The sequence below is a fragment of the Halichoeres trimaculatus genome, unplaced genomic scaffold, assembly GCF_033239565.1.
Source record: "Halichoeres trimaculatus isolate MK-OKI-2021-1 unplaced genomic scaffold, fHalTri1.1 fHalTri1_scaffold_2, whole genome shotgun sequence".
NCBI lineage: Eukaryota > Metazoa > Chordata > Actinopteri > Labriformes > Labridae > Halichoeres > Halichoeres trimaculatus.
In genome coordinates, this window is record NW_027437180.1 from 11,352,038 (window position 1) to 11,365,485 (window position 13,448).

Genomic DNA, 13,448 nt, shown 5'->3' on the forward strand with positions numbered 1-13,448 from the left:
TGTGTCCCCCGTGGAAGCCCGTGCCATCCCAGGTGAGAAAAATGCATCCTGAATCAAGTCTGAGGGCTAAAACCTCTGTTTCGGGTTTTACCACACTGAGCTCAGAACGTAAGGGCCGGACCTGAAATTTGGAGCCAAAATTGAAAATTTCAGTTTGGCTGAAATTGCATGAAATATGTGTCCCCCGTGGAAGCCCGTGCCATCCCAGGTGAGAAAAATGCATCCTGAATCAAGTCTGAGGGCTAAAACCTCTGTTTCGGGTTTTACCACACTGAGCTCAGAACGTAAGGGCCGGACCTGAAATTTGGAGCCAAAATTGAAATTTTCAGTTTGGATGAAATTGCATGAAATATGTGTCCTCCGTGGAAGCCCGTGCCATCCCAGGTGAGAAAAATGCATCCTGAATCAAGTCTGAGGGCTAAAACCTCTGTTTCGGGTTTTACCACACTGAGCTCAGAACGTAAGGGCCGGACCTGAAATTTGGAGCCAAAATTGAAATTTTCAGATTGGCTGAAATTGCATGAAATATGTGTCCCCCGTGGAAGCCCGTGCCATCCCAGGTGAGAAAAATGCATCCTGAATCAAGTCTGAGGGCTAAAACCTCTGTTTCGGGTTTTACCACACTGAGCTCAGAACGTAAGGGCCGGACCTGAAATTTGGAGCCAAAATTGAAATTTTCAGTTTGGCTGAAATTGCATGAAATATGTGTCCCCCGTGGAAGCCCGTGCCATCCCAGGTGAGAAAAATGCATCCTGAATCAAGTCTGAGGGCTAAAACCTCTGTTCCGGGTTTCACCACATTGAGCTCAGAACGTAAGGGCCGGACCTGAAATTTGGAGCCAAAATTGAAATTTTCAGTTTGGCTGAAATTGCATGAAATATGTGTACCCCGTGGAAGCCCGTGCCATCCCAGGTGAGAAAAATGCATCCTGAATCAAGTCTGAGGGCTAAAACCTCTGTTTCGGGTTTTACCACACTGAGCTCAAAACGTAAGGGCCGGACCTGAAATTTGGAGCCAAAATTGAAATTTTCAGTTTGGCTGAAATTGCATGAAATATGTGTCCCCCGTGGAAGCCTGTACCATCCCAGGTGAGAAAAATGCATCCTGAATCAAGTCTGAGGGCTAAAACCTCTGTTTCGGGTTTTACCACACTGAGCTCAGAACGTAAGGGCCGGACCTGAAATTTGGAGCCAAAATTGAAATTTTCAGTTTGGCTGAAATTGCATGAAATATGTGTCCCCCGTGGAAGCCCGTGCCATCCCAGGTGAGAAAAATGCATCCTGAATCAAGTCTGAGGGCTAAAACCTCTGTTTCGGGTTTTACCACACTAAGCTCAGAACGTAAGGGCCGGACCTGAAATTTGGAGCCAAAATTGAAATTTTCAGTTTGGCTGAAATTGCATGAAATATGTGTCCTCCGTGGAAGCCCGTGCCATCCCAGGTGAGAAAAATGCATCCTGAATCAAGTCTGAGGGCTAAAACCTCTGTTTCGGGTTTTACCACACTGAGCTCAGAACGTAAGGGCCGGACCTGAAATTTGGAGCCAAAATTGAAATTTTCAGTTTGAATGAAATTGCATGAAATATGTGTACCCCGTGGAAGCCCGTGCCATCCCAGGTGAGAAAAATGCATCCTGAATCAAGTCTGAGGGCTTAAACCTCTGTTTCGGGTTTTACCACATTGAGCTCAGAACGTAAGGGCCGGACCTGAAATTTGGAGCCAAAATTGAAATTTTCAGTTTGGATGAAATTGCATGAAATATGTGTCCCCCGTGGAAGCCCGTGCCATCCCAGGTGAGAAAAATGCATCCTGAATCAAGTCTGAGGGCTAAAACCTCTGTTTCAGGTTTTACCACACTGAGCTCAGAACGTAAGGGCCGGACCTGAAATTTGGAGCCAAAATTGAAAATTTCAGTTTGGCTGAAATTGCATGAAATATGTGTCCCCCGTGGAAGCCCGTGCCATCCCAGGTGAGAAAAATGCATCCTGAATCAAGTCTGAGGGCTAAAACCTCTGATTCGGGTTTTACCACACTGAGCTCAGAACGTAAGGGCCGGACCTGAAATATGGAGCCAAAATTGAAATTTTCAGTTTGGCTGAAATTGCATGAAATATGTGTCCCCCGTGGAAGCCCGTGCCATCCCAGGTGAGAAAAATGCATCCTGAATCAAGTCTGAGGGCTAAAACCTCTGTTTCGGGTTTTACCACACTGAGCTCAGAACGTAAGGGCCGGACCTGAAATTTGGAGCCAAAATTGAAATTTTCAGTTTGGATGAAATTGCATGAAATATGTGTCCCCCGTGGAAGCCCGTGCCATCCCAGGTGAGAAAAATGCATCCTGAATCAAGTCTGAGGGCTAAAACCTCTGTTTCGGGTTTTACCACACTGAGCTCAGAACGTAAGGGCCGGACCTGAAATTTGGAGCCAAAATTGAAAATTTTTAGTTTGGCTGAAATTGCATGAAATATGTGTCCCCCGTGGAAGCGAGTGCCATCCCAGGTGAGAAAAATGCATCCTAAATCAAGTCTGAGGGCTAAAACCTCTGTCTCGGGTTTTACCACACTGAGCTCAGAACGTAAGGGCCGGACCTGAAATTTGGAGCCAAAATTGAAATTTTCAGATTGGCTGAAATTGCATGAAATATGTGTCCCCCGTGGAAGCCCGTGCCATCCCAGGTGAGAAAAATGCATCCTGAATCAAGTCTGAGGGCTAAAACCTCTGTTTCGGGTTTTACCACACTGAGCTCAGAACGTAAGGGCCGGACCTGAAATTTGGAGCCAAAATTGAAATTTTCAGTTTGGCTGAAATTGCATGAAATATGTGTCCCCCGTGGAAGCCCGTGCCATCCCAGGTGAGAAAAATGCATCCTGAATCAAGTCTGAGGGCTAAAACCTCTGTGTCGGGTTTTACCACACTGAGCTCAGAACGTAAGGGCCGGACCTGAAATTTGGAGCCAAAATTGAAATTTTCAGTTTGGCTGAAATTGCATGAAATATGTGTCCCCCGTGGAAGCCCGTGCCATCCAAGGTGAGAAAAATGCATCCTGAATCAAGTCTGAGGGCTAAAACCTCTGTTTCGGGTTTTACCACATTGAGCTCAGAACGTAAGGGCCGGGCCTGAAATTTGGAGCCAAAATTGAAATTTTCAGTTTGGATGAAATTGCATGAAATATGTGTCCCCCGTGGAAGCCCGTGCCATCCCAGGTGAGAAAAATGCATCCTGAATCAAGTCTGAGGGCTTAAACCTCTGTTTCGGGTTTTACCACACTGAGCTCAGAACGTAAGGGCCGGACCTGAAATTTGGAGCCAAAATTGAAATTTTCAGTTTGGCTGAAATTGCATGAAATATGTGTCCTCCGTGGAAGCCCGTGCCATCCCAGGTGAGAAAAATGCATCCTGAATCAAGTCTGAGGGCTAAAACCTCTGTTTCGGGTTTTACCACACTGAGCTCAGAACGTAAGGGCCGGACCTGAAATTTGGAGCCAAAATTGAAATTTTCAGTTTGGCTGAAATTGCATGAAATATGTGTCCCCCGTGGAAGCCCGTGCCATCCCAGGTGAGAAAAATGCATCCTGAATCAAGTCTGAGGGCTAAAACCTCTGTTCTGGGTTTTACCACACTGAGCTCAGAACGTAAGGGCCGGACCTGAAATTTGGAGCCAAAATTGAAATTTTCAGTTTGGCTGAAATTGCATGAAATATGTGTCCCCCGTGGAAGCCCGTGCCATCCCAGGTGAGAAAAATGCATCCTGAATCAAGTCTGAGGGCTAAAACCTCTGTTTCGGGTTTTACCACACTGAGCTCAAACGTAAGGGCCTGACCTGAAATTTGGAGCCAAAATTGAAATTTTCAGTTTGGCTGAAATTGCATGAAATATGTGTCCCCCGTGGAAGCCCGTGCCATCCCAGGTGAGAAAAATGCATCCTGAATCAAGTCTGAGGGCTAAAACCTCTGTTTCAGGTTTTACCACATTGAGCTCAGAACGTAAGGGCCGGACCTGAAATTTGGAGCCAAAATTGAAAATTTCAGTTTGGCTGAAATTGCATGAAATATGTGTCCCCCGTGGAAGCCTGTACCATCCCAGGTGAGAAAAATGCATCCTGAATCAAGTCTGAGGGCTAAAACCTCTGTTTCGGGTTTTACCACACTGAGCTCAGAACGTAATGGCCGGACCTGAAATTTGGAGCCAAAATTGAAATTTTCAGTTTGGCTGAAATTGCATGAAATATGTGTCCCCCGTGGAAGCCCGTGCCATCCCAGGTGAGAAAATTGCATCCTGAATCAAGTCTGAGGGCTAAAACCTCTGTTTCGGGTTTTACCACACTAAGCTCAGAACGTAAGGGCCGGACCTGAAATTTGGAGCCAAAATTGAAATTTTCAGTTTGGCTGAAATTGCATGAAATATGTGTCCTCCGTGGAAGCCCGTGCCATCCCAGGTGAGAAAATTGCATCCTGAATCAAGTCTGAGGGCTAAAACCTCTGTTTCAGGTTTTACCACACTAAGCTCAGAACGTAAGGGCCGGACCTGAAATTTGGAGCCAAAATTGAAATTTTCAGTTTGGCTGAAATTGCATGAAATATGTGTCCTCCGTGGAAGCCCGTGCCATCCCAGGTGAGAAAAATGCATCCTGAATCAAGTCTGAGGGCTAAAACCTCTGTTTCGGGTTTTACCACACTGAGCTCAGAACGTAAGGGCCGGACCTGAAATTTGGAGCCAAAATTGAAATTTTCAGTTTGAATGAAATTGCATGAAATATGTGTCCCCCGTGGAAGCCCGTGCCATCCCAGGTGAGAAAAATGCATCCTGAATCAAGTCTGAGGGCTTAAACCTCTGTTTCGGGTTTTACCACACTGAGCTCAGAACGTAAGGGCCGGACCTGAAATTTGGAGCCAAAATTGAAATTTTCAGTTTGGCTGAAATTGCATGAAATATGTGTCCCCCGTGGAAGCCCGTGCCATCCCAGGTGAGAAAAATGCATCCTGAATCAAGTCTGAGGGCTAAAACCTCTGTTCTGGGTTTTACCACACTGAGCTCAGAACGTAAGGGCCGGACCTGAAATTTGGAGCCAAAATTGAAATTTTCAGATTCGCTGAAATTGCATGAAATATGTGTCCCCCGTGGAAGCCCGTGCCATCCCAGGTGAGAAAAATGCATCCTGAATCAAGTCTGAGGGCTAAAACCTCTGTTTCGGGTTTTACCACACTGAGCTCAAACATAAGGGCCTGACCTGAAATTTGGAGCCAAAATTGAAATTTTCAGATTGGCTGAAATTGCATGAAATATGTGTCCCCCGTGGAAGCCCGTGCCATCCCAGGTGAGAAAAATGCATCCTGAATCAAGTCTGAGGGCTAAAACCTCTGTTTCAGGTTTTACCACATTGAGCTCAGAACGTAAGGGCCGGACCTGAAATTTGGAGCCAAAATTGAAAATTTCAGTTTGGCTGAAATTGCATGAAATATGTGTCCCCCGTGGAAGCCTGTACCATCCCAGGTGAGAAAAATGCATCCTGAATCAAGTCTGAGGGCTAAAACCTCTGTTTCGGGTTTTACCACACTGAGCTCAGAACGTAATGGCCGGACCTGAAATTTGGAGCCAAAATTGAAATTTTCAGTTTGGCTGAAATTGCATGAAATATGTGTCCCCCGTGGAAGCCCGTGCCATCCCAGGTGAGAAAATTGCATCCTGAATCAAGTCTGAGGGCTAAAACCTCTGTTTCGGGTTTTACCACACTAAGCTCAGAACGTAAGGGCCGGACCTGAAATTTGGAGCCAAAATTGAAATTTTCAGTTTGGCTGAAATTGCATGAAATATGTGTCCTCCGTGGAAGCCCGTGCCATCCCAGGTGAGAAAATTGCATCCTGAATCAAGTCTGAGGGCTAAAACCTCTGTTTCGGGTTTTACCACACTAAGCTCAGAACGTAAGGGCTGGACCTGAAATTTGGAGCCAAAATTGAAATTTTCAGTTTGGCTGAAATTGCATGAAATATGTGTCCTCCGTGGAAGCCCGTGCCATCCCAGGTGAGAAAAATGCATCCTGAATCAAGTCTGAGGGCTAAAACCTCTGTTTCGGGTTTTACCACACTGAGCTCAGAACGTAAGGGCCGGACCTGAAATTTGGAGCCAAAATTGAAATTTTCAGTTTGAATGAAATTGCATGAAATATGTGTCCTCCGTGGAAGCCCGTGCCATCCCAGGTGAGAAAAATGCATCCTGAATCAAGTCTGAGGGCTTAAACCTCTGTTTCGGGTTTTACCACATTGAGCTCAGAACGTAAGGGCCGGACCTGAAATTTGGAGCCAAAATTGAAATTTTCAGTTTGGCTGAAATTGCATGAAATATGTGTCCCCCGTGGAAGCCCGTGCCATCCAAGGTGAGAAAAATGCATCCTGAATCAAGTCTGAGGGCTAAAACCTCTGTTTCGGGTTTTACCACATTGAGCTCAGAACGTAAGGGCCGGACCTGAAATTTGGAGCCAAAATTGAAATTTTCAGTTTGGCTGAAATTGCATGAAATATGTGTACCCCGTGGAAGCCCGTGCCATCCCAGGTGAGAAAAATGCATCCTGAATCAAGTCTGAGGGCTAAAACCTCTGTTCCGGGTTTTACCACACTAAGCTCAGAACGTAAGGGCCGGACCTGAAATTTGGAGCCAAAATTGAAATTTTCAGTTTGGCTGAAATTGCATGAAATATGTGTCCCCCGTGGAAGCCTGTACCATCCCAGGTGAGAAAAATGCATCCTGAATCAAGTCTGAGGGCTAAAACCTCTGTTTCGGGTTTTACCACACTGAGCTCAGAACGTAAGGGCCGGACCTGAAATCTGGAGCCAAAATTGAAAATTTCAGTTTGGCGGAAATTGCATGAAATATGTGTCCCCCGTGGAAGCCCGTGCCATCCCAGGTGAGAAAAATGCATCCTGAATCAAGTCTGAGGGCTAAAACCTCTGTTTCGGGTTTTACCACACTGAGCTCAGAACGTAAGGGCCGGACCTGAAATATGGAGCCAAAATTGAAATTTTCAGTTTGGATGAAATTGCATGAAATATGTGTCCCCCGTGGAAGCCCGTGCCATCCCAGGTGAGAAAAATGCATCCTGAATCAAGTCTGAGGGCTAACACCTCTGTTTCGGGTTTTACCACACTGAGCTCAGAACGTAAGGGCCGGACCTGAAATTTGGAGCCAAAATTGAAATTTTCAGTTTGGCTGAAATTGCATGAAATATGTGTCCTCCGTGGAAGCCCGTGCCATCCCGGGTGAGAAAAATGCATCCTGAATCAAGTCTGAGGGCTAAAACCTCTGTTTCGGGTTTTACCACATTGAGCTCAGAACGTAAGGGCCGGACCTGAAATTTGGAGCCAAAATTGAAATTTTCAGTTTGGCTGAAATTGCATGAAATATGTGTCCCCCGTGGAAGCCCGTGCCATCCAAGGTGAGAAAAATGCATCCTGAATCAAGTCTGAGGGCTAAAACCTCTGTTTCGGGTTTTACCACATTGAGCTCAGAACGTAAGGGCCGGGCCTGAAATTTGGAGCCAAAATTGAAATTTTCAGTTTGGATGAAATTGCATGAAATATGTGTCCCCCGTGGAAGCCCGTGCCATCCCAGGTGAGAAAAATGCATCCTGAATCAAGTCTGAGGGCTAAAACCTCTGTTTCGGGTTTTACCACATTGAGCTCAGAACGTAAGGGCCGGACCTGAAATTTGGAGCCAAAATTGAAATTTTCAGTTTGGCTGAAATTGCATGAAATATGTGTACCCCGTGGAAGCCCGTGCCATCCCAGGTGAGAAAAATGCATCCTGAATCAAGTCTGAGGGCTAAAACCTCTGTTTCGGGTTTTACCACACTGAGCTCAGAACGTAAGGGCCGGACCTGAAATTTGGAGCCAAAATTGAAATTTTCAGTTTGGCTGAAATTGCATGAAATATGTGTCCCCCGTGGAAGCCTGTACCATCCCAGGTGAGAAAAATGCATCCTGAATCAAGTCTGAGGGCTAAAACCTCTGTTTCGGGTTTTACCACACTGAGCTCAGAACGTAAGGGCCGGACCTGAAATCTGGAGCCAAAATTGAAAATTTCAGTTTGGCGGAAATTGCATGAAATATGTGTCCCCCGTGGAAGCCCGTGCCATCCCAGGTGAGAAAAATGCATCCTGAATCAAGTCTGAGGGCTAAAACCTCTGTTTCAGGTTTTACCACACTGAGCTCAGAACGTAAGGGCCGGACCTGAAATTTGGAGCCAAAATTGAAAATTTCAGTTTGGCTGAAATTGCATGAAATATGTGTCCCCCGTGGAAGCCCGTGCCATCCCAGGTGAGAAAAATGCATCCTGAATCAAGTCTGAGGGCTAAAACCTCTGATTCGGGTTTTACCACACTGAGCTCAGAACGTAAGGGCCGGACCTGAAATATGGAGCCAAAATTGAAAATTTCAGTTTGGCTGAAATTGCATGAAATATGTGTCCCCCGTGGAAGCCCGTGCCATCCCAGGTGAGAAAAATGCATCCTGAATCAAGTCTGAGGGCTAAAACCTCTGTTTCGGGTTTTACCACACTGAGCTCAGAACGTAAGGGCCGGACCTGAAATTTGGAGCCAAAATTGAAATTTTCAGTTTGGATGAAATTGCATGAAATATGTGTCCCCCGTGGAAGCCCGTGCCATCCCAGGTGAGAAAAATGCATCCTGAATCAAGTCTGAGGGCTAAAACCTCTGTTTCGGGTTTTACCACACTGAGCTCAGAACGTAAGGGCCGGACCTGAAATTTGGAGCCAAAATTGAAAATTTTTAGTTTGGCTGAAATTGCATGAAATATGTGTCCCCCGTGGAAGCCCGTGCCATCCCAGGTGAGAAAAATGCATCCTAAATCAAGTCTGAGGGCTAAAACCTCTGTCTCGGGTTTTACCACACTGAGCTCAGAACGTAAGGGCCGGACCTGAAATTTGGAGCCAAAATTGAAATTTTCAGATTGGCTGAAATTGCATGAAATATGTGTCCCCCGTGGAAGCCCGTGCCATCCCAGGTGAGAAAAATGCATCCTGAATCAAGTCTGAGGGCTAAAACCTCTGTTTCGGGTTTTACCACACTGAGCTCAGAACGTAAGGGCCGGACCTGAAATTTGGAGCCAAAATTGAAATTTTCAGTTTGGCTGAAATTGCATGAAATATGTGTCCCCCGTGGAAGCCCGTGCCATCCCAGGTGAGAAAAATGCATCCTGAATCAAGTCTGAGGGCTAAAACCTCTGTTTCGGGTTTTACCACACTGAGCTCAGAACGTAAGGGCCGGACCTGAAATTTGGAGCCAAAATTGAAATTTTCAGTTTGGCTGAAATTGCATGAAATATGTGTCCCCCGTGGAAGCCCGTGCCATCCAAGGTGAGAAAAATGCATCCTGAATCAAGTCTGAGGGCTAAAACCTCTGTTTCGGGTTTTACCACATTGAGCTCAGAACGTAAGGGCCGGGCCTGAAATTTGGAGCCAAAATTGAAATTTTCAGTTTGGATGAAATTGCATGAAATATGTGTCCCCCGTGGAAGCCCGTGCCATCCCAGGTGAGAAAAAATGCATCCTGAATCAAGTCTGAGGGCTTAAACCTCTGTTTCGGGTTTTACCACACTGAGCTCAGAACGTAAGGGCCGGACCTGAAATTTGGAGCCAAAATTGAAATTTTCAGTTTGGCTGAAATTGCATGAAATATGTGTCCTCCGTGGAAGCCCGTGCCATCCCAGGTGAGAAAAATGCATCCTGAATCAAGTCTGAGGGCTAAAACCTCTGTTTCGGGTTTTACCACACTGAGCTCAGAACGTAAGGGCCGGACCTGAAATTTGGAGCCAAAATTGAAATTTTCAGTTTGGCTGAAATTGCATGAAATATGTGTCCCCCGTGGAAGCCCGTGCCATCCCAGGTGAGAAAAATGCATCCTGAATCAAGTCTGAGGGCTAAAACCTCTGTTCTGGGTTTTACCACACTGAGCTCAGAACGTAAGGGCCGGACCTGAAATTTGGAGCCAAAATTGAAATTTTCAGTTTGGCTGAAATTGCATGAAATATGTGTCCCCCGTGGAAGCCCGTGCCATCCCAGGTGAGAAAAATGCATCCTGAATCAAGTCTGAGGGCTAAAACCTCTGTTTCGGGTTTTACCACACTGAGCTCAAACGTAAGGGCCTGACCTGAAATTTGGAGCCAAAATTGAAATTTTCAGTTTGGCTGAAATTGCATGAAATATGTGTCCCCCGTGGAAGCCCGTGCCATCCCAGGTGAGAAAAATGCATCCTGAATCAAGTCTGAGGGCTAAAACCTCTGTTTCAGGTTTTACCACATTGAGCTCAGAACGTAAGGGCCGGACCTGAAATTTGGAGCCAAAATTGAAAATTTCAGTTTGGCTGAAATTGCATGAAATATGTGTCCCCCGTGGAAGCCTGTACCATCCCAGGTGAGAAAAATGCATCCTGAATCAAGTCTGAGGGCTAAAACCTCTGTTTCGGGTTTTACCACACTGAGCTCAGAACGTAATGGCCGGACCTGAAATTTGGAGCCAAAATTGAAATTTTCAGTTTGGCTGAAATTGCATGAAATATGTGTCCCCCGTGGAAGCCCGTGCCATCCCAGGTGAGAAAATTGCATCCTGAATCAAGTCTGAGGGCTAAAACCTCTGTTTCGGGTTTTACCACAATAAGCTCAGAACGTAAGGGCCGGACCTGAAATTTGGAGCCAAAATTGAAATTTTCAGTTTGGCTGAAATTGCATGAAATATGTGTCCTCCGTGGAAGCCCGTGCCATCCCAGGTGAGAAAATTGCATCCTGAATCAAGTCTGAGGGCTAAAACCTCTGTTTCAGGTTTTACCACACTAAGCTCAGAACGTAAGGGCCGGACCTGAAATTTGGAGCCAAAATTGAAATTTTCAGTTTGGCTGAAATTGCATGAAATATGTGTCCTCCGTGGAAGCCCGTGCCATCCCAGGTGAGAAAAATGCATCCTGAATCAAGTCTGAGGGCTAAAACCTCTGTTTCGGGTTTTACCACACTGAGCTCAGAACGTAAGGGCCGGACCTGAAATTTGGAGCCAAAATTGAAATTTTCAGTTTGAATGAAATTGCATGAAATATGTGTCCCCCGTGGAAGCCCGTGCCATCCCAGGTGAGAAAAATGCATCCTGAATCAAGTCTGAGGGCTTAAACCTCTGTTTCGGGTTTTACCACACTGAGCTCAGAACGTAAGGGCCGGACCTGAAATTTGGAGCCAAAATTGAAATTTTCAGTTTGGCTGAAATTGCATGAAATATGTGTCCCCCGTGGAAGCCCGTGCCATCCCAGGTGAGAAAAATGCATCCTGAATCAAGTCTGAGGGCTAAAACCTCTGTTCTGGGTTTTACCACACTGAGCTCAGAACGTAAGGGCCGGACCTGAAATTTGGAGCCAAAATTGAAATTTTCAGATTCGCTGAAATTGCATGAAATATGTGTCCCCCGTGGAAGCCCGTGCCATCCCAGGTGAGAAAAATGCATCCTGAATCAAGTCTGAGGGCTAAAACCTCTGTTTCGGGTTTTACCACACTGAGCTCAAACATAAGGGCCTGACCTGAAATTTGGAGCCAAAATTGAAATTTTCAGATTGGCTGAAATTGCATGAAATATGTGTCCCCCGTGGAAGCCCGTGCCATCCCAGGTGAGAAAAATGCATCCTGAATCAAGTCTGAGGGCTAAAACCTCTGTTTCAGGTTTTACCACATTGAGCTCAGAACGTAAGGGCCGGACCTGAAATTTGGAGCCAAAATTGAAAATTTCAGTTTGGCTGAAATTGCATGAAATATGTGTCCCCCGTGGAAGCCTGTACCATCCCAGGTGAGAAAAATGCATCCTGAATCAAGTCTGAGGGCTAAAACCTCTGTTTCGGGTTTTACCACACTGAGCTCAGAACGTAATGGCCGGACCTGAAATTTGGAGCCAAAATTGAAATTTTCAGTTTGGCTGAAATTGCATGAAATATGTGTCCCCCGTGGAAGCCCGTGCCATCCCAGGTGAGAAAATTGCATCCTGAATCAAGTCTGAGGGCTAAAACCTCTGTTTCGGGTTTTACCACACTAAGCTCAGAACGTAAGGGCCGGACCTGAAATTTGGAGCCAAAATTGAAATTTTCAGTTTGGCTGAAATTGCATGAAATATGTGTCCTCCGTGGAAGCCCGTGCCATCCCAGGTGAGAAAATTGCATCCTGAATCAAGTCTGAGGGCTAAAACCTCTGTTTCGGGTTTTACCACACTAAGCTCAGAACGTAAGGGCTGGACCTGAAATTTGGAGCCAAAATTGAAATTTTCAGTTTGGCTGAAATTGCATGAAATATGTGTCCTCCGTGGAAGCCCGTGCCATCCCAGGTGAGAAAAATGCATCCTGAATCAAGTCTGAGGGCTAAAACCTCTGTTTCGGGTTTTACCACACTGAGCTCAGAACGTAAGGGCCGGACCTGAAATTTGGAGCCAAAATTGAAATTTTCAGTTTGAATGAAATTGCATGAAATATGTGTCCCCCGTGGAAGCCCATGCCATCCCAGGTGAGAAAAATGCATCCTGAATCAAGTCTGAGGGCTTAAACCTCTGTTTCGGGTTTTACCACATTGAGCTCAGAACGTAAGGGCCGGACCTGAAATTTGGAGCCAAAATTGAAATTTTCAGTTTGGCTGAAATTGCATGAAATATGTGTCCCCCGTGGAAGCCCGTGCCATCCAAGGTGAGAAAAATGCATCCTGAATCAAGTCTGAGGGCTAAAACCTCTGTTTCGGGTTTTACCACATTGAGCTCAGAACGTAAGGGCCGGACCTGAAATTTGGAGCCAAAATTGAAATTTTCAGTTTGGCTGAAATTGCATGAAATATGTGTACCCCGTGGAAGCCCGTGCCATCCCAGGTGAGAAAAATGCATCCTGAATCAAGTCTGAGGGCTAAAACCTCTGTTCCGGGTTTTACCACACTGAGCTCAAAACGTAAGGGCCGGACCTGAAATTTGGAGCCAAAATTGAAATTTTCAGTTTGGCTGAAATTGCATGAAATATGTGTCCCCCGTGGAAGCCTGTACCATCCCAGGTGAGAAAAATGCATCCTGAATCAAGTCTGAGGGCTAAAACCTCTGTTTCGGGTTTTACCACACTGAGCTCAGAACGTAAGGGCCGGACCTGAAATCTGGAGCCAAAATTGAAAATTTCAGTTTGGCGGAAATTGCATGAAATATGTGTCCCCCGTGGAAGCCCGTGCCATCCCAGGTGAGAAAAATGCATCCTGAATCAAGTCTGAGGGCTAAAACCTCTGTTTCGGGTTTTACCACACTGAGCTCAGAACGTAAGGGCCGGACCTGAAATATGGAGCCAAAATTGAAATTTTCAGTTTGGATGAAATTGCATGAAATATGTGTCCCCCGTGGAAGCCCGTGCCATCCCAGGTGAGAAAAATGCATCCTGAATCAAGTCTGAGGGCTAACAC